This window comes from Hemiscyllium ocellatum, chromosome 27, assembly GCF_020745735.1.
Source record: "Hemiscyllium ocellatum isolate sHemOce1 chromosome 27, sHemOce1.pat.X.cur, whole genome shotgun sequence".
Classification (NCBI taxonomy): domain Eukaryota; kingdom Metazoa; phylum Chordata; class Chondrichthyes; order Orectolobiformes; family Hemiscylliidae; genus Hemiscyllium; species Hemiscyllium ocellatum.
Genome location: NC_083427.1, coordinates 2,502,816 through 2,523,940, shown reverse-complemented (window position 1 = coordinate 2,523,940; position 21,125 = coordinate 2,502,816). Strand labels below are relative to the sequence as shown.

General features: G+C 41.6%; 2 pseudogenes; one reads left to right on the top strand and one right to left on the bottom strand.

Moving 5' to 3' along the window:
* The window catches only part of LOC132828703 (zinc finger protein 208-like), a 61,837-nt pseudogene extending 50,809 nt beyond the window's left edge, over nucleotides 1-11,028 (top strand).
* Nucleotides 11,029-19,338: 8,310 nt separating this feature from the next.
* The window catches only part of LOC132828621 (Ig heavy chain C region, membrane-bound form-like), a 44,386-nt pseudogene continuing 42,599 nt past the window's right edge, over nucleotides 19,339-21,125 (bottom strand).

Below are 21,125 nucleotides of genomic sequence, written 5' to 3'. Positions count from 1 at the left end.
ACTTTTTACTTTATCAAAACTTCAACCTTTTACTTTATTGTGAGCGCCACCTGTTCACATCGTTTGCTCAAACATCTGTGTGTGTCACAGTGTCCCAGAATCATTCAGAGCCACCCGTGGGAGTTCTTTTTAAGATCCTGGACACGAGCCCCCAAATTTGTTATAAGTGATTTCTGTCTAGGTATTCTGAATCTCCGGAGAATAGTTCCTGACACTTGGCTAACTATTCTAATTCTAGGGTTCTGATTCAGAACAACCGGGTTCTGCCTCCGAACTCTGCCAACCGCGGACTGTCCTTTAACCCTTGTATCAAGGGAGACTGTCCACAGGGTTCAGTTCCAAGAGGCGAACTCCAAGCTGTCAGTACCAGCCCTTATCCCCACCGGCTATCACTTCTCCCGTGGCAAATCGAAATGCTGCGAGACACACACAAACGGAGCAACAGATGTTTATTCAATCTTCGAAGATTGGGCGAGTTCCAAAAAGGACTTCGGAAATCGCGCCGAAAGATTTTACAGCACCAATACTTATACATTATTTTTCCATTCAAAAACATTAGTGATAATTTCATTGGTTTAAACATCTCACGCTATGGATTTTCTTACATTAAAAATCATTAATGACAATTCCATTGGTTAAAACATTTCACGCTTTTCCTTGCCAATTCCTTCATTAAAATGTTATATTATTTTACAATTCTTGCTAGTTAGTACATTCCTTCATTATCTCTATGTTCCACTAGCTACAGCATTTATTGATTTTTTGTATGTCATAAAAAGAGCTTTCATTGTATTTTGCCCTCTGTGTAAGAATTCTTTGGTCTCTTGCCCAAGGTTACCATGTTCCTGACATAACAGAGGTGACTTCTAGTTCATGCTTTTTTTATGGCCTAGTCGATTATTAGTCTCATAATTTTAGCTTTTATTCATTAAACCTCAGTTTTAGTACAGAAATTACCCCACTCATACCAAGAGAGTATGTGTGTGTGAGTGAGTGTGTGTGTAGGTGTGTGTATGTGTGTGGGTTTATGTGTGAGGTGTGTATAGGTGTGTGTATGTGTGTGGGTTTATGTGTGAGGTGTGTGTGTGTATGTTGTGTGTGTGTGTGTAGGTATGTGTATGAGTGAGTGTGTGTGTGTATTGGGTGTGTGTGTAGAATGTGTGAATTCATAAATGTGTGTGTGTGAATGTAGTGTGAGTATGCGTGTGTGTAAGTGAGTGTGTTTCTAGTGTGTGTGTGTGTGTGTGTATTGGGTGTGTGTGTATGTATGTGTGAATGCATAAGTAATATGTGTGTGTGTGTGTGAATGTATGAAACTGCAGAAATTACATTAACCATATCACAACTCATTCCATACACGCAGTACTGTCTGCATGAAAAGGTTGCCGCTTGGATCCTTTTTAAATCTTTCCCCTCTCATCTTAAACCTATTCCTTCTAGTTTTGGACTAACCTACCCTGGGGGAAAAAGACCTTGGCTGTGCAGCCTATCCATGCCCTTCATGATTTTATTAACCTCTAAGTTCACTCATCGGCCTCCGACGCTCCAGCCTGTTCAGCCTCTCCCTGTAGCTCAAACCTTCCAACCCCGGCAACAGTTTGTAAATCTTTTATGCACCCTTTCAAATTTAACAACATCTATCCTGGAGTAGTACACCAAATGGGGCCTAACCAATGGCCTGCAGAGCCACAGGATGACCACCTAACTCCTCTGCTCAATGCACTGACCAAAGGCAGTAAGTAAGATGCTCTTTTGAGAGTCAGCACAATACAATGGGCACTTTCTGAAATGCAATTATTATGTGATACTTAAAATAGGAGGTGCATGCCACATTATCGCACCAGCCTGTGGCCCATGTGGATATCATATTGTATTTGGTGAAATGAATATTTAATCTCCGTCTCCATGTTCCAGTTTACAAACAAAACCAAACCTGGATTCTCTTCTTTCTCCTTGACCTGACAGGTAGCCTACCCAGACACCCCCGCGGTGCGGGGTGTCCCCATGTCGTCATCATAGGGAGATACTGCGCATGCGCACGGCCGCCGCCGCCTGGAGCCTGTCATGGCGACGGAGGGGTGTTTGCTTCTGAGCTGCTGAAGTGTCAGGGACCAGGCGGGAAGAAACGGCCGATGGATCGGACGGGTGGATGGAGCCGCGTGGTAAGGACCTTGTAAAAGATTTCAACACATGACTGAGATCCTCCTGTTACCCCGTTTGCGCAAATGACAATGACGCCGCTAGGCTTCCTCCCAGAGGTAGGCCCCTGGTAGCGGACGCCATCTTTGTGGGGGGCGGGCAGCACGCATGCGTGGGCGCCATCTTTGTAAGGGGCACTGTTTGGAATGGCTGGACTTGGGTTGTGCTCATTCAGAATGCAGACAGCATGTCCCTCAGGCTGCATTGGCCTCACTGAATTATCATACTGTCCTAAGATTAACATAAATCTTTGGCACATTGTGGGCCAAAGGGCCTGTACTGTTCTATGTTCTAAAATATACATGAGAGAAATAGAGAGTCATAGAGATGTACAGTATGGAAACAGATCCTTCGGTCCAACCCGTCCATGCCGACCAGATATCCCAACCCAATCTAGTCCCATCTGCCAGCACCTGGCCCATATCCCTCCAAACCCTTCCTATTTATATACCCATCCAAATGCCTCTTAAATGTTGCAACTGTACCAGCCTCCACCACTTCCTCTGGCAGCTCCTTCCATACACGTACCATCCTCTGTGTGAAAAGGTTGCCCAGTCATGTGAAGACCCAGTACAGGAATTCACAACTTTGAGCAAGCATCCTCGAACCAAGGGACTGCAGACCGTGGTGGTCTGGAAGGAGTGGTGGTGGCGAGCAATGTTTCTGCAGGGAGCATGGTCATTCTGGGTCAGGAAGGGGATAGGTTTCATGAATTTCTGTCTTGGACTGGCAGTAATTTTATTTTGTTTAAAAAAAACTTTTACAGAATGTTACATGAGTAACTGCAGAGTGGAATCTCAAACCAAACATCACGTCAAAATCTGACTGTCACTGATGCGTCTGGACATTCAGCAGAACTGAGTCTGGAAACAGAGAGAGACCATTTCGGAGCCAATTTGTATTAGGGTGAGTGTTGGTCACAGAGATTATTTAACTTATGCCTGTGATGTCTCTTTGTTAAAGCTAATTAGTTCATTCCACTCCCTGATCTGTGCTTGAAGCCCATCATTTTGACTTTGGGTGTTTATCTAATTCCCTTTGAATGCCTTTGTCGCAGTTTGCCTTTGACTGGAGGTCAAGAAGAAGCTGCTTAGTTCAACTCCGAGGACTTTGGAAATAGCTGGGGCTGGCTAGATTCCAATGTGAAGTTATCAAAGGAAGAAAGGTTACAGGGACAATTAAAGAGACACTGTGAAAGGGTGTTGTTTTAACAATGGGAAATCTTTAAACATATGCTTTATATTGACATATTTTCAAGCATTATTCTGGGTATTTGAGAACCACTAGCAAGACCAGACCAACTACTTGAACTTTTGCAGTCTGTGTTGTAAATCCCCTCCCATAATGCTGTTAGATAAGGAGTTACAGATATTCACCCAGCGGTGGGGAAAGAACAGGACTCAGGTAAAATCACCAACAGAAAAGGGTATTTATTTAGCACCTCCCACATAATAAAACTGTTCAAGGTCTTTCAGGTTTGGGCCGTCTATTTAGGGAAGGATGGGCTGGGCTTTGGAGGGGATCCAGAGGAGGTTTGCAAGAATGATCCTGGGGGTGAAGAGCTTGTCACGTGAGGAGCAGCTGAGGATTCGGTCTGTACACAGTGGAGTTTGGAAGGATGAGGTGGTCATCTCATTAAAACTTACAGAATACTGAGAGGTCTGGACAGAATGGATGTGACGATGATGTTTCCGCTCATAGGAGAGCCTCAGAGTGAAGGGATGAGCCTTTAGAACTGAGATGAGGAGGAATTTCCTCAGGCAGAGGGCTGTGAATCTGTGGAACCCATTGCCACCGAAGGCTGTGGATACCATGTCATTGAGTGTCTTTAAGTCAGAGATACGTCGGTTCTATATTAGCAAGGAGACCAAGGGTTACAGGGAGAAGGCAGGAGAATGGGTTTGAGAAACGTAGCCATGGCAGAGCAGATCTGATAGGGCAAATGGTCTATTTCTGTACCCGATGATGGTTCCTGATGAACCATCAGGATGTTTTGCCCGAAACATCGATTTCCCTGCTTTTCGGATGCTGCCTGGCCTGCTGTGCTTTTCCAGCACCACTCTAATCTCCAGCATCGGCAGTACATACTACCGCCTATTTCTGTTCCCGTATCTTATGGTCTTCACCAAAACATAATCAGCAACATTTGTATCTATGAGGAGATAGTAGACCCAGTGACCAACAACATAGTGAATGCTTTCAGGGGTTTATTACAGGGAGAAAGTGAGTGATGGTCAGAGAGAGGAAATTCAGAGTCCGGTTAGGAATTGTTAAAGAGGCCGGGATTAAGACTGGCGCAGACATCTCGGGAGGGTTATAGAGCTGGAAGAGCTTACAGAGAAAGGCATGACCATAACCACAATGGGAAAGATGGATGAGAATTTGAAAACCTCTGTGCTTCTTAACTTGGGAGCCTAGGTTACTGAGCACAGGGGGTGATGGGTGAAGAAGACTCGATGTTAGTCTCACACAGGCAGTTTTGGGTGACCTCGAGACTAAGAGGAGACGAGTTTGCCGGCCTCGATTCATTCAGCTCAACTTGACATCGTGCCTTTGTGTTTTTGCGGGTGTTCTCAAACCTGACTTGTTGGGTGTTGAATCGATTTCACAGGGTTACAGCAGGAGAGGGTGTGGAGCTGGGAATCTCAATCCACCGAGACGTCAGCCGGTTTATTGCAACCCGAGAGTTGTTGTGTTTTGGACATGGAAGGAAAGGGCGCCGCTCACACTGGAGAGAAGCCGTACACATGTTCGGAGTGCGGTCGAGGCTTCAGCCAGTCGTCCGACCTGTTAAGGCACAAGCGCTGCCACACTGGGGAGAAACCGTACACGTGTCCCGAGTGTGGGCGAGCCTTCAGCCAGTCATCCGACCTGTCCGAACATCAGTGCAGTCACACCGGGCAGAAACCGTGGAAGTGCGGGGACTGTGGGAAGGGATTCATTTACCCGTCACAGCTGGAGACCCATCGGCGCAGTCACACCGGCGAGAGGCCGTTCATCTGCTCCACGTGCGGGAAGGGCTTCACTGAGTCATCCAACCTGCTCCAACACCAGCGAGTGCACACCAGGGAGAGGCCCTTCACCTGCTCCGAATGTGGGAAGGGATTCACGGTGTCATCCAACCTGCTCCAACACCAGCGAGTGCACACCAGGGAGAGGCCCTTCACCTGCTCCGAATGTGGGAAGGGTTTCACGGTGTCATCCGACCTGCTGAGGCACCAGCGGGTCCACACCGGGGAGTGGCCATTCACCTGCTCCGAATGTGGGAAGGGTTTCACGGTGTCATCCCACCTGCTCCAACACCAGCGGGTCCACACCGGGGAGAAGCCATTCACCTGCTCCATGTGCTGGAAGGGATTCACTGCCTCTTCCCAACTCCGGACGCACCAGCGGGTCCACACCGGGGAGTGGCTGGTTACCTGCTCGGAGTGCGGCAAGGGCTTCACTCAGTCATCCCACCTGCTCAAACACCAGCGGGTTCACACCGGGGAGAGGCCGTTCACCTGCTCGGAGTGCGGCAAGGGCTTCACTCAGTCAGCCCACCTCCTCCAGCACCAGCGGGTCCACACCGGGGAGCGGCCGTTCACCTGCTTGGAGTGCGGCAAGGGCTTCACTCAGTCATCCAACCTGCTCCAACACCAGCGAGTGCACACCAGGGAGAGGCCCTTCACCTGCTCCGAATGTGGGAAGGGCTTCACTCGGTCATCCAGCCTGCTCACACACCAGCGAGTCCACACCAGGGAGAAGCCATTCACCTGCTCCAAATGTGGGAAGGGTTTCACGGTGTCGTCCGACCTGCTCCAACACCAGCGAGTCCACACCGGGGAGAAGCCATTCACCTGCTCCACGTGCGGGAAGGGATTCACTAAGTCATCCAACCTGCTCAAACACCAGCGGGTCCACACCGGGGAGAAGCCTTTCACCTGCTCGGAGTGCGGCAAGGCCTTCACTCAGTCAACCCACCTGCTCAAACACCAGCGAGTGCACACCGGGGAGAGGCCTTTCACCTGCTCCGAATGTGGGAAGGGTTTCACGGTGTCGTCCGACCTGCTGAGACACCGGCGGGTTCACACCGATGAGAGACCTTTCTAATGCTCAGACTGCGGGAAGTGCTTCAAGAGCTCCGGCGACCTGATGTCTCATCAACGGGTTCACACCGACGAGAGACCGTTCATTTGCTCTCACTGTGGGGCTGGCTTCAGGCGATCCTTGCAACTTACTGTGCACCAGCGCGTCCACACCGGGGAGAGACCGTTCGCCTGCCCCGAGTGTGGGAAGGGATTCCCTCAGTTATCCCACTTGCTGAAACATCAGCGAATTCACACTGGAGAGTGACCGTTCACCTGCTGCAAATGTGGGAGAGGATTCACTCAGTTATCGCACCTGCTGAGACACCAGCGCGTTCACCAGTAACTGTTGTAGCTATGTTTTGAGAATTCGGACAGTGAGATGCTTTATAATTAGTAAGGAACAGATATGAATGCCAGATAACAAGGTGTCAGTTAGCTTGGCTGGGCGTAAATTTAATAGATTCAATTAGACTCCCTACAGTATGGAAACAGGCCCCTCGGCCCAACCAGTCCACACCGACCCTCCGAAGAGTAACCCACCTGGACCCATTTCCCACTGACTAATGCACCTAACACGACGGGCAATTTAGCATGGCCAATTCACCCTAACCTGCACATCTTTGGACTGTGGTAGGAAACCGCAGCACCCGGAGGAAGCCCACGCAGACACGGGGAGAACGTGCAAACTTCACACAGTGGGTCACCCGAGGCTCGAATCGAACCTGGGACCCTGGCATTGTGAGGCAGCAGTGCTAACCACTGTGCTGCTCTGTATCAGGACTGCATGAAATCCATCTACAAATACTGAGGGAAGTGAGAGTGCAGAAAATGCAGATTTTTCAGATCCCTTACACTTTAGCAGTGGGGCCAGAAAATTGGAGTATTGTAAATGTTTCATCCTTGGTCAATTATTTTAGCTTCGATGGTTGTGAAAATTGGAAACAAGAAATTGGATAAAATTAAAAATGATATGGACAAATGCTAGTAATTAAGAAAAAAATAGTATTACTTACATAAGGTAAAAATATATTTGATTAAAATACTCGTTCTTTTGAAGAGGCAATCAACTTATGTTTTGTAAAGAAACAGAGAGGGTTGATGGTGGCAAAGCTGATGGTATTGTGTCCGTGACTTTCCAAAGACTTTTGATAGACTTCCACACAAAACAGCCATCAGAGAGTCAGAGCTGTCTGTATCTAGTACTGTCTCTGTCGTCTTTAATGATCCTTACAAACACCCACCCTAGCTCCACCTTCCCTTTCCTCTCCCAAGTCTTTGTAGTTGGGCGTTCCCTAAGGATCTATCTCCATGCTGCCATTAGGTGACATCAGCCAAGAGCCCAGTGTTAGTTTTCACATGTACCCTGACAATATCCGGCTCTATCTCCCCCCCATTCCTCCACTGTGACTAAAATGATCAAACTGCTTATCTGACACTGCTACTGGATTCGTAGAATTGTCCTACAATTAAAATGTGGAAGACCAAAGCTGTTAACCTTCAATGAGTAAAAACAATCAATCAATCCCTCTCCCTGAAGGTGAATGTCTCTGTTCACCATGTGCGTGTCGTCTTCGGTGAGTGTTGACAGCTTAACCCCCCCCCCCCACCGCCTCGTTGCGAAAACTAGACGTTTTAATTAGCAGAACTTCATCAGTCTCCATTCCCCCCCCCCCCCCCCCATCTCACCTGGGGCTGAATCTGTCATCCGTGTCCATGTCACTTTTAATATTCTTGAATCCGATACATTCCTGGCCAATCTTTTGCATTTACCCCACTCCCACCTGGAAACTTAACATGAACCAAAACATTGCTGCTTTTGTGCTTGCTCCCACCTAAGTGCCATTCTTCCATTGTAATATTTTCGCTGATCTTCTGTCTCTTAATAAAACAAGGTCATGATTTAAATGATGGGATTATAGAAGCAAGAGGAGCAGGATAAACTGAACAATACCATTTGAATTGTACCTGGGAGTGTATGGACCACCTGTATATGTAGCAGTAGTTGGCTGTTTGTTTATCTGAGCTCATTGAACACCGGATAGTTACCACTGGAGAGAAGCAGATCAGCTGCTCTGAATTCATTCGTTCTTTATCCCTGCCGAGATGCCAGATGGATAGGATAAATAGACTGGGGGGTCGGTGAATCCAGAACAAGAGGGCATAGGTTAAGGGTGAGAGGGGAAAGATATATAAAAGAGACGTCAGGGGCAGTACATGTATGCAATGAGCTGCCAGAGGAAGTGGTGGAGGCTGATACAATTGCAACATTTAAGAGGCATTTGGATGGGTATATGAATAGGAAGGGTTTGGAGGGATATGGGCCGGGTGTTGGCAGGTGGGTCTAGATTGGGTTGGGATATCTGGCCAGCATGGACGGTTGGACCGAAGGGTCTGTTTCCGTGCTGTACATCTCTATGACTCTATTAATTCTTTTGAGTTCTCAAGACTTTAACCTGGAGGGCAAGTAAAATACTTCAGACAATAAAATGAAAGAAATGTTTGTTCAAGAACATCGGTACAGAATTATAAGATACAATTTTGAATTTATACATTTTGACCAAACTAACTATGTACTGTATTACAAGAGGTACACCTCCTGAGAATCCAACATTTTTAACGTACAAATATTGCTAAATGTACTTTTTTGTCAAAACTTTCCACCTTGCACTCATCACAACAATTCCAGAGGAAAGCCAATGTTAATATTGTTTAGCCTGAGTGGTCAGTACTGATTTGTGGGCAAGTGAAATCTGGTTGGTAGAAGGTGTTTGCCATGCAGGAAACCTCAAGACCGAAGGTTTCAACAAAAATTGTCTTTGGTCAATAATAATCATTGTGTGTAACCAAATGTGTGTTTAGAAAAAGGCGATTCAGTGGGATCTGAGTATATAGGTCATTAAATGTGGCAGGACAGCTTCAGAAAGTACTTAAGAAGCTGAACATATCAGAGACGTTTTTCACTAGAGGTATGGAGGAGAGTCATAGAATCAGTGTCGGTGACAGTACAAAGTTACGAAGGGGCATTGATAGGTTCGGTGAATGTGCAAAACTGGCAGACGGGTTTCATTGTAGGCAGGTGGGAAGTCATCCATTTTGGACAAGGAAAAGGAAAGACCAAGATGTTTTGTCGATGGTATGATGTTAAATGTCCAGAGAAGTCTGGAGGTTCAGGTGCTTGCATCTTTGAGATGACACAAAAGTGCAAATAATGATCAAGATGGCTAAAAGGGGCTGGAGTCTCATTCTGCAGAGATTGTGCTGCAGCTATACCAAACCCTGGTTATAACCTCGGGGTACTGCCAGCAGAGCTTGACACCACTGCTTAGGCCTTTTGGGGAGCACAGTGTAAATTTACAACAACGATACCTGGACTTCAGATGTTAAAGTATGAGGGCAGATTATACAAATTAGGTCTCTTTTCTCTGTAATTTATAAGGTTAGGGGGTGAGTTGTTTGAAGCTTTCAAGATACTACAGTAATAAGAAAAGACAGAGTAGAATTCTACTGGTTCTACAACTAAGAGGCACAATCTAAAGTTTGGGCCAGACCAGTCAGGAGAGATGTTAGGAAGCAGTTCTACACAAGGGGTGATAGTGATTAGGAATTCTCTTCCACAAACACTGGTTGAGACCAGATCAATTGATGATTTTAAACCGGAGATGATACATTTTTGAGAAGCAACAGCATGAATAGAAGAGGGAATATGGGCCAATTGCAGGCAAATGGGATTTGCTTAATTTGTGAAACTGGGTTGGCATTGGATGAGTCGAACCAAAGAGTCTGTTTCCATGCTGTATAACTCTGAGATGTTAAGGAATCTGGTCTGAATGTATTTATTCGGTCCCAGATCAGCCATGAACTAATTGAATGCCGAATCTAGCTTGAGGACTGAAAGGCCTTTCCGGTTTCTGTGTTCCCAAGTGAATGCCCTTAACTCAGGTGTTCAAAATCAGGAATGGTCTGGACAGAATATATGGGAAAAATCTTTACCCATTGAAAAGGAGGGCACAAATGTGACATGATTACTAAAATAATCAAAGATTATGGTGAACCCTTTTCAAGTTGATGTATTGAAAAGGGAATTAGATGGTTGTTTAAAAAACTAAGAATGTGAAATACTGTGGAAAGGAGATAAGATTGAGTCAGAGTTGTACAGCATGGAAACAAACATTTGGTCTGACTCATCCATGCTGCCCAGATATCCCGGATGAATCTTGGCCCATTTGCTAAAATCTGGCCTATATCCATCAAAGCCTCTCCTATTCATATACTCATCCAGGTCCCTTTTAAATGTTATGATTTGTATTAGCCTCCACCACTTCCTCTGGCAACTCATTCCATACACGCAGTCCTGTCTGCATGAAAAGGTTGCCGCTTGGATCCTTTTTAAATCTTTCCCCTCTCATCTTGATATGGGTAATGTAATTTCTGCAGTTTCACACACTCTCTCTCTCTCACACACTCTCACACACACACTCTCTCTCTCACACACACATACGCTCACACACACACTCTCATTCTCTTTCACACACACACACACACACACACACACACACACACACACTCTCATTCTCTCTCACACACACACACACACACTTACACACACACATCTCTCTCACACACACACACACACACTCCCTCTCACACACACACACTCACACACACTCACACTCACACACACTCTCTCACACACACACTCACACACACTCTCTCTCACACACACTCACACACACATTCTTTCTCACACACATCACACACACACTCTCACACTCACACACATCACAGTGAGGTAATTTTTGCAGTTTAACTAAGGATTAATAAGTAAGGGCTAACTGTGAGACTAAAAAGCAAGCAGGTCTGCTTGGAAACATGAAGGAACTTGAAAGAACTGTTATGTCAAAAACATGGCGGATTGTGACCTTGGATGAAGCTGACATGGGTTATTGATTGAAGCTGGGCTGTTGTGAAGCTAAGTAACCTTGAGCAAGAAACAATGGAAGCCTTCAGAATGTAAAAAATACAGATAATCAAAGAATGCTTTAGCCAGCAGAATTGTTGAAATGATGTAATGATTAAGATACAGATGTCCTGAGTACAATAGAAGTCCTTTAGGATATTAGAAACATTAGCCAGCAGAATTAACATTAGCCAGCAGAATTGTTAAAAACAATATAATGTTTAAGAACATACAGATAATTAAAAATTGGCAGAGAGAAGCGTGAAATGTTTTAACCAATGGAATTGTTACTAATGTTTTCAAATGTAAGAATAATGTATAAATATTACTGCTGTAAACCTTTCGTTGCGACCTTCCCATTTCTTTTGGAAGAAGCCCAAACTTGCAAGTTTGAATAAACATTCGTTGCTTCATCTGTGTGTCTTGCAGCATTTCGATTTGCCACGGGAAAGCTGAACGTAACCCCAAACTGAACTAGTCGACTTGGCTGTGTTCTCCTCGTATCCTTCCAAACACTTCTTATTTATGTGCGTGTCTAAGTGTCTTAGAAACGTCATTCAACACTTCCCCTTGATATTCATCCCACACAAGAACCAGTCTCGGTGTAAATGAGTTTCTTCTTATGTCTTTTCCGAATGTTTTGCTTCTCACCTTAAAAATATGCCCTCCAGTCTTGAAATCCACCACCCGATCGAAAAGACACCTGCTGTTAACATTACCCATACCCCTCAAGCTTTTATAAATCTGTATAAGGGCACCTTGCAATCTCCTACGTTCAAAGGAAAAACATTCCAGCCTATCCAGCCTCTCAGTCAAATGCAAACACTTTATTCCAGGCAACGTCTTTGTTAATTTCTTTTGAATCCTCTCCAGCATGATGCTGCTATTCTTTCTGTGGAGAGATCAGACCTGGACACAGTTATCCAGAGGAATCCTCACGAATGTGCAACACAATCTTACCAAAATATCCCAACCCATATACGTAAAGGTCTGAGCAATGAATACAAACATGACAAACGTCTTCTGAACAACCTTATCAATATGTGAAGCAAACTTCAAAGATTTATGCCCCAAAACCGTATCTGTCAGGCGTATAGGTCAATAGTTCCCAGGTTTCAACTGAAATCCCTGATTTAAAAAAAATGAAAAACCTTATTCAATCTCTAGTCATTCGGCAGCTCAACCGTATTTATATCCAATAGAAATGCTTCTGCAAGAACCTCAGCGGTTTCCTCCCTCATCTTCCCACAATGTCCTTGGATACACGAGATATGGTCCCTGAGATTTAACCAAAATTATATTGTCTAAGACATCCAGTCTTCCCCTTCTGTTGATGAATGTTTTCAAAAAACAATATTTATTTTTTGAAGTTTTCTGCTATCTATTGTTAATCTCCACAGGAAGAAAACTGGTAGATAATATTCATTTCATATCTGTCCCATTTCCTGAGGTTCAACACAAGGAAACCTCGTTAATGTTTAAATTAACTTTCAACCTAGTTGTTCTTTTCTTCTTAATAGACTTGCAGAATATTTTTTGGATAGCCTTAACCATACGTACTCAGGATATCCCATATGCTCTATTTGCCTTCGTGATCTCCAGCCTAAAAAATGCCTCGTCATTCTTTACACTGTTCAAGAGATTTATTGGAACCCAGTTGTTTATGTTCAATATTTGGCTTTATTATTCTTGACTCAATATGTTATAACATTCATTGTTTTCTCATTCTCCAACACTTGCCTTTCACTCTAATTGGATTGTAACAACTCTTAACTCTCGACATCACATTTTTGAATGCCTCCTACTTCCTATCAGACATCCCTTCACTAACGAACAGTCGACTCCATTCAATTTTTGAAAGCTCTTGTCTCATGCCAGGAATATTTGCCTTTCTCCAAATAAATATGCATTTATTTCATGAAAGAATGGTCCTTTTCCATAACTACTAAACATATGTAGAATAATGATCACGAGATCCCAAATGTTCTCCTACACATAGTTTTGATACTTGCCCTGTTTCTTTTTACCCAAGCTAAGGTCACTTTTGCTCCTTCTGTAGGAGGAACATTCACTTACTGATAAGAAGAATTTTGTTTATCACATATAACAAATTCTTCACCATCTAAACCTTTAACACTATGGTAGTCCCAATCATTGTTAAGGAAATTTAAAATCATCTGCTATTTTGACCTTATTATTCTTACATAGACCTAAGATCACTCGACGTTTTATTACGACATTTTCCTCTGACTGCTTCAAGATCTACAGTACAAATTCATCAGGATTATCGTACCTTCTTTTATGTCTAATTCTAACTCTTATATTTTAACCAGAAGATTGCTCAGAAACGTCTTCTCTAGATACCACAGCAATGTTTTCCATAATCAAAACACTGGTCCCTCACCTATTTTGCCTCTCTGTCATAACTTGCTGCATCTTCTGTGATCCAAAACATTGAGCTATCAGACAGTCCATCCCACAAGGTTTCTGTCAGAGGTATGACGCCCCAATGCGATGTTGCCAAATCATCAGCCCTACTTGTGAGTTGCCTTCCATTGAAATAAATGCAAATTAATTATTCAGAGTTCTTTTGTTCTTTGTCTTGTTTTTTCTGCCTTCTATAATCCATTTGTTGTTTTCAGATTTAAATCCATCCTCATCTACCTCTCTATTTACTCTCTACGTAGGATCCCTTCACCCCCTCTCTCTAACAGTTTACAGTATCCCTTAATATAATTTACAAATCTTCCCACAAGAATAATCGTTCCTTTCCAGTATAGTTAAAACCATCCTATTTAAGCAGGACTTTTTTTTGCCCCCGAAGAGATGTCAAGGTTCCACAAACCCAAATCCATGAACATTACACCCTCTTCAGCCATTGATTTTCCCCTTTATCCTTTAATTCTTTTTTTCATTTGAGAAAACCAGAGATTACTACATGTAACGTTCTGTTTCGCAATCATCTACTTAAGCTGTCATATACACTCTTGATTATTTTATTCTTACAGATGCCTGCAATAACTTCCAGTTTCTCACTCTCCCTTCAATATTAAGCTTCAAAGATTTGAGATTTCCTTAATCTTGGCGTGAGGAAAACATCCATCTATCTGACATTCACGTGCACAGTCCTTTAAACGTGATTATTTTAATTTTATCATACGTTTCAGTCTCCATGTCCAAAATTTCATTGCTCATCTATTTTCGTTGCAGAGACTATACATTCCAAAGTGCCCAAAACTGAGAATATGGTTGAGAGAGAAAAAGCCACAAGACAATTCTGAAGTGACTTCTTACCTTTCTTGACAGTTACCGATTTCTCTGAGTGATCTTGTTGTTTAATCACTTCTTTAAATCAATTAGCCTACAATCTCTGTCTATTATATTTTCTAGACGTCATTAATCTTAAGAAAAGTAGTTTTCACTGAATCTTTGAACACAAAATAAACGATTTTTCTGCACCAAAGAGGAATAGTAAGCATGCAGAAAATAAGAACTTTTTAAAAATCAGATGTATTAATCTTAAATAAAATCACCACGTAGTTAAATGAATGAATGAAAACGACACCTGTGGAGTTCGTCGAACAGCCAGTTTTCAAACTTCTGATGAAAAAGAAACGCACTGCAGATTCGTCCATGTGGAGGCTTCTCCAAAAATTCCAGACATGGAACTCTGTGTAAAACAAAACTCGCCTCCCCGATTTAAAAAAAATATCTTTCGCAATGTCTAAATCAAAATAAATTCTATGCGTATAATTTTGCAGAACAAAGAAGCTATCCACGTGTAGGACTCTCTAAAAGGTCTGTCTTGAACCTCGATTCTGCAAAAGTAATACACTGAGAACAGTCTTCAAATACTTAAATGTTGGTAATACGTTTGGAAGACCTGGGTGTGCTCTCTTAAGTTTAGATGGATTAGTAGTGATCTGATGTAAATATTAGATTGATGAATGGTTGCATGCAGCAGATTTGACTTCGCTATTACAGACTAAGCTCGTGATTGATTAAATTGTACATTTGCCACTCTGGAACTAAATTGGAAACAATTATCTCACACATTGTGCCATTAAGTCTCAACAGCTAATAGCTACTGGGGAGTTAAGCTTTCCCAATGAGACCGATGGATATGTGTTATCAAAGCTGTCAAGGAATATAGAATTAAGGTTTTTTTTGTGAGAGATTATTTGCGACCTAACTGAACATATGTACTGTCTCTACAATCTGAGATGCCTTCTCCTGTTCCTCAGACATGCAATAGCTAGTGTTAGTTTCTAGGTGTAGTGAATTGCTGTTCCGTGAGCCCATTCTCATTTACAGAAGTGGACTATGGCAACAAATTATGAACTGATTTCTGATTATGCAGCACCATATGGCTTAGATTCGAAGTATATAAAAAATCGTGGAGTTAAGGTATCTTCTGCAATAAAAAGCTGAACAATTTTAATTGATTTTCGCTTTTGAATTACTGAACTGAATTCGCCAGTTTCACTGCAAGAAATGAAGGATCGAATTGTGTGTGGCACATCTGCTAGCTTGTTGTCGTTTGTCTTCTATAATTTGTAAGAAACAGTTTGATGAAACCGGACAATGATTAGCATAATCTGACCCTCACCCCAATCAGTGACATGGCACGGTAGATTCAATCTCACTGTTCCTTAAATTTATTTGCATTGTTTTCAGATTACGGAAATTGATGTTACCCATTCAGTTGTTTTGCACTTGTGTTCTTGGACTCTGTACGGTTTTAAAATCACTTCTCCGAATCCCAATGTTAGGTCACTTGTGCCCACATTCTTCTAAAATATGATAACCATGGGAAGCCATTTCATGTATAATATTGACGATTTTGTTCGCATGATGGATAATGGACAATCACTTTGACCTGTTCCCATAACGTTGACTATGTTTGAAGAATGCATAGCCAATTACTACCGCCAATCACTGACTCAAATTTGATTTTGTAGATTGATACCATTTTCCATCTGTTATTACGTTGATGCAAGTGTTTATGAATCATTTGCAATGCTCAGAAAATGCATGAAATGAACCTATTTTGCAAACTTTAGGATGTTGAAAACAGCTAACGTGCGGCCTGCCTTAAAACTACGGAATAAGGTAGTGAGGGATTACAGAAAGACTGAGCTTATTAATGATGACAAGAAGTCTTTGGACTCTCAGCCTTTCTTGTCATTGCAAGATGTGCCATTTGAAATTGACGATGTGTCTAAGGCTACTGAAAATTGACAATGTGGCTAATTGCAGTAGTATTTTTGGGTGGCATCTTATCAGATTGTTCCAAATACATTTAAAATAATTTTAAATATCGGTTCTGGTACAGCGGTATCTCAGCTGGGGCCAAATCTATTGATCTGACACTTCAGCATTTGGAAGTCAGGAATGACCCATTGCAGAATTCCAAAGCTCTGCGTTCTCCCAAAGATAAACGCAATTGCATTCATAAAATGTATAATAATTAATTAAACACGATCCATAATATCTAGTGCCAAGGTTTCAGGGTGTGTTAATTAGTTTTCAACAATTGATTCATTTATTACTGAATGGAGCGTCCAATTCAGTACAGAGAGATGTTATTATTTCCTTCTTTCATGAAGAATGAAGAACTGAAGACTGGATGCCGTTGATGAGTAAACGTTGTCACAATAATTCAATAACATTATATCCCTTTTCTTTGTTGTATGATAAATTCCGAACAACGTTGCTCTTCACACTGGAAGTCCAACGTTATTAGTTGCATGGGATCAGCCAGCGAGTGCCGATTCCCCTTCAATTCACTTACCATTCTGACATGTTTTTTGCAATCCCCTATATAACATTGATTGTCGCAGACAGAATCAAAATATAATCTCGCAAGGAGGGATTACAGTTGGACAATAAGAGCTGGTAGTCCTGCCCATTCACAGAAATAATTATCGATTCAATCTGTCATGTGCTACTGCCAGTAAACATCGAAAGTAAATGAATAAAGCTCTGAACGATGGTTGCTAAATTAAAAAAAAACTGAGTAATTTGACTTTATTTGCAAAAGGAACATCATTTATGAGGCGAACACAGGCGATTATTAACGTAGACATTGGAAAGAACTCAATTAAATTCCCTTTCGAAAAGATATGTTGGATTTCAGGCCAGGATTTCAGCAAAACATAAGTGAATGGCAATATGGAGCAGGTAATAGCAAGTATAATTCAAACTTCTGCTTTGACAGAATATAACAAAATAATTAAATGAGAATACAACAGAGACATCTCTTGGTGGCAGAAACTTGGTGCGTGCACGTTTCTACTGTTTCTGACAAATCATGTGTTTTTAAATGAAAATCACAATGATTATGGTATTGTTAATAAGCTTAATTCAAAAGCTCGGAAAAACGCATGGGGACAGAGGTACTGAGCAAACAAATAATAAAGGTGTTACAAGTGTTTGAATGGCCCATTCGTTTCACGAATGAATCCCTGACGCACTCAAAACGAAATTTATTTTCTTATAATGAGTCATTTTCATTGCAAATTGAAATGTTTGCGAAATCTGTCATTTAAATGTTAACTATGATGTTACACAGCACTTGGTATCGAGTTGACTTATTTTGTCATTGTTAGTAGAGAGACAATCATTTTATAATATGTTGGAAAATAGTCCTTCGTGAAATTGATTTTGAACCACTATTATCTCATAACAACAATGTTGCTGGTAATTCGTAACCATGGTTTGAAAGAACGAATTATATTTGCAATGCATTTCTGCATATATGTCGTTACTGATAGTAGTGGCAGTGTGCAGTATCCATTAGATTTCTACGAGAATGTGAAGGTCTGGGACTGTTTCAAGGTGGAATTAAATTGGATGCTACACTCATGACTTTGTATAAAGTGTTCTCTGGGCTCTGTATCTCGAAATATCTTAAAGATATTCTTAAGAATTACCTCAGTTACTTTCAGCAAATGAAACGATTACTCACAGTCAGCACTGATAACATTAGTGTACAGCAAATAAAAATGCCAAACAGAGGAAATCTTTGGCTCGCACTGTCAGGTAATTAATAACAGCAGTGGTGAAAAGAATGCTCACACTTGCAGGTTTCTTTTCAAGTCTTTTCAAACACTATTTCTTGATAATGCACTTTCTGCATTTGTAGTAATGACTCGATCTTCTGTTAAATCAATGGGCTTTTATCTATCTAATGCTTTTGGGTAAGAATTATATGTTTGACCGCGTATCTGTTTGGAAAGTTTCTCTGGTTACTCGTCTCAAAGATGCATTGAAGCCATCTTTAACAAGTGAGTTACATAAGAAACACTTTTACCTTTTGAAAATGTTACTCACAATTGGCAACTTTCAAAAATTTGTCTGCAGCTTATATAATTTCCTCAGTTTGTAGCTGTTACTAGGAATTTCTTTAACACCAACATTCAAAAAAAAAGCGTGAATGCAAACATTAATGACGGAAAACATGCAAGCAATTCCCATTCCTTTGTTGAGACTACACAGAAAGGCACGTTGAACTGATGCTGTGGAACAGCCGTTGTATTTGAGAGAGAAAGTCAATGCAGTACCATTTGCAATCAGCATCTGATGGAGCTTCATTCACAAGCTTTCAGTGGAATCAGATGTAATGGTTTTCAGCAGTGATGTTGAATTCACTTACAAGGAGCAAACGCCCCATAATTTAGTCAGAAAACGTGTAAGCATGTTTAATAATCTGAAACATCGGCAGAATTCAAATAGCAGACTATATTTATGAAATCGGGAGTTCTGTTTTATGATCTGGAAACGATTGACCCGTTACCAGGTAATATCAATTCTGGTTCGACATTTTTTCAAGTATGCAAAGAACAAGGAACAATGTGGAGTTGGAAGAGAAACAATTGGAGCATAGATTGATGTTTTCAGAAAAGATTAAGTTCAGTTGCAATGCAAATACTGTGCAGAGAAATTCTCTTGCAATTTAGAAAATCAAACCAGTACAAAGAAATAAAGTTAGATCCAGGCCCATGTGAGCAAAGATAAGTTTGTTTACAGTTAACGAAGACAGATCAAGTTTGAGTTCAAATCATCAGCAAATTATAATTCCTGTTATTAAATGAATTAAATTAATTATTTTCACTCTACATCATCATTCTGCCTGCAAATTGAAACAGCCTCACTGAAAACTGACCTTGCAGTTGACAACGTGATCATTAGTGCAATAATGCTGGTGAAATAATATGTTTCAGAGGTCAGCTAATGGAAAAAATGTAAAAGCACACCCTGCAGCATTTAACGACCAACTTTTGACAATTCATTTTCTCAAGTTAGAGCGGGAACTTTCTGGGAAAGAAAAACTGTTTTCAATGTTCTAGCAAAGCTGAAAGAATGAACTGAAGACACCGTATGCCTGTGTGTGTGTATCATTTAAGAAAAGAGGTTAAAATTAAATAATTATAATAAGTTTCTTGAACACTTCTTGAATATTTTAAAAAAAACTATGAAACCTCTTCTCTATTTTAAACGGTTGCCCTGTGAAATGAGGTCGTCACCTACTTGCTTCGCAAGTAATTGCAGTGCGAGATTTTTTTTTCCCATACAGAACATTTTCATCAGTGAAAAAATGACTGGTGATCAGGGAAGACTGGAAATCATAAGCAAAAAGAGAAACTGATGGAAAAAGCTCGTCAGCTCTGGTAGCATCTGCACAGAGAAAGCAAATTTAACACTAGTTGCAGTGACCTTTTTTCAGAAACTCTGTATTATTTTTGATTAATAGATTACTGATTTGTAATTTAATGCTGTGAGTGGGAAACAAAATGCGGGCATCCTGTTACAGTTACAATGAACTTTTCACTTTGCGTTTGGTTGCAGAGGCCACACAAGAAGAAGGATATATTGGTCATAGTGCATACATAACACAACCACCAGAACTATGTCGTGCCTGAAAAAAGATCAATGAATGTTGGCTGATTGCAGTGTTCATGGTGAATTTCTGTGAAAGTGAATTACCGAGGGTGGCTGAAATTAGCTCTGAGAGAAATGCACTGAATCTGGATAACCCCTGAAGTAATGATATTGATTTATTGAAGAGGCAAATCCATCATCATTATCAAATATTATTTAATGACGATAATGGGCACACGGTACAGAAGTCTGAGCGATAATAGTATTAATCAGCACTAACAAATTAGGGCGTGAAATGATGAATCATTTCATCATATAAAGGATGTTGGATATAATCAACCTGCCTCGTCAAGATTGCGTCGAAGTCGAGGGCCATTTTATTTTCAATAAGTTATTCTGGACCCTTTCTTCAGTCAGAGTACGTTGTATAGATGTAAGACCAGGGCTGTTATTCTGGAGCTATACAAACCCTTGGTTAAGGCACAGCTGAATTCCTATGTGTAGTTGCGTTCACAACATTATAGGAAGAATGTTCTTGAATTGGAGGGAGTTTGGTGAAGATAATGCAGAGGTGGAGAGCTCTAGATGTGAACAGATGCTATATGCATCCTAGTTGATGTCCAATGAACAGAGAAAACTGATGGGTGATGAGATTGAGATATATATATGACTAAAGCAGCCTGGACAGGGTCGACTGGAAACTCATTTTCTTTAGATGAATGTTCACTCAGGAAAGGACATAATTGAAAATGAAGGGCAAGTGTATTAGATAGAATTTCATTAAATATTTGTTCAACCAGACGGCAGTGGGCATTTGGAATCCACTGCCTCTGAGCTTAGTAGAAGCGAAAAACTTTACAGAATTTAATTGTGAACATGGATGAATACTTCAAGTATCATAACATTCAATGCAAATGCGGGAAAGTGGGATTAGAGTAGTTAGGTCACCGCAGACTCAACGGGTCGAAGTTCCTCTTGTGTTTTCTGTGATTGTATTTATCTACCACCAGGACAAA